Genomic DNA, 1,345 nt, shown 5'->3' with positions numbered 1-1,345 from the left:
GGCTATGTGGGCAGAGAATGGAGCCTGGTTACAGGACATGGGGTGGGCTGCGGCCACAGCTTCAGGAAGAAAAGTGAATGAACACCAGTTGCAACACAGCTAAGACCCCACCACTTTCCAGGCCAGAAACCACACCCAGAATCTAAGACAGCAGGGGAAATTAAAGATTCGGTTGAAAATAGCCTGACCAACTCAGGAGACCAAGGTCCACAGAACTCATGAGTATCTGAAAATGGAGGAATCCCCAGGACACCCACCCATAGTTACCAGGCTGCCAAACAAGGGAGCAAAATGGTGGGAAACTGAAGGAGGGACATGAGCCACCATGGAGCACTCTGGGAGCGTCAGGTAGATCACTGTCCTGGGCAGGGACAAGCCTGCCAAGTGGCTGCACTTCCTCAGGACCCTAGAGCACATCCCAGAAGTGGAAGTGGAGGAGACCCTACAGATGGAATCTAAACCCTCTTCCACAGGAATGAGAGCCTCTTCAGTTTCGGAGGGCAGTGATTTATCCTCCATACCTTTACACCCTCTAGGCAGGGGTTGGCATCTCAGAGGGGCCACGTTAAAGGGCTAGGACTGTCTCCAACACAGGCACCCCTCATCCCTTCTTCACTCATCAGTCCACGTTGGGTGTTGTGGGACCCCACCCCGCAGACTTACTGAAGAAGGCATGCCTATGGGAGGCTGAGCAGCTTGGTGGGGACACCCAGAGTCAGTCAGGATGGCATGAGTGTTAGTATTTGACCTCTGCTGGCTGTGCGACCTTAGGCACATCCCTTAACATCTCAGTGGCCTTGGAAGCACTCTATCTGTACAGGTGGACCTCATCCCCCCTGACAGAACCACCCTGTTGCTATAAAATCCCAGGTCCTGTAGGCCAGACTCCCCCTTTACTACCTCCACCACCACCATTATCAGGGTTTGCTGTGGAACAAGCCCCGGGACCTGGAGTCAGGAGATTTGGGTTTCCATCCTGGCTCTGTCCATACAACTCACGTGGGTCACCTCATTGGCTTTGTGTGTCTTCATCTGCACAAGGCGGGATTAGCCCAGGTACTCTCAGAGGGCCTTTGCAGTTCTGAATGTGATGAACCACAAAGGGAGATCAATCCATGTGATGGGGACCATTTAGCTTCCGAATGTCACCCAACTCTCTTGCCCATTGCCCTCCAAAGGCAAGCTGCCGGACACAGGCCTCAGGCCTGAAAGGCAGGGCTGGACATCATTCTCTTCTGCCCTTCCCAGGGCACTGGCCTCCTCCCCAGTGGGGCAGCCGTAACTCAGTGTCTCCCAAATGGCCTTTCTAGGCTCCCAGGCTGGCCAAGGGAATACGTGAGTCTAC

The sequence above is a fragment of the Notamacropus eugenii genome, chromosome 3 (genome assembly GCF_028372415.1).
Source record: "Notamacropus eugenii isolate mMacEug1 chromosome 3, mMacEug1.pri_v2, whole genome shotgun sequence".
Classification (NCBI taxonomy): domain Eukaryota; kingdom Metazoa; phylum Chordata; class Mammalia; order Diprotodontia; family Macropodidae; genus Notamacropus; species Notamacropus eugenii.
The sequence above is the reverse complement of the archived record's forward strand: the minus strand, read 5'-3'. Positions refer to the sequence as shown.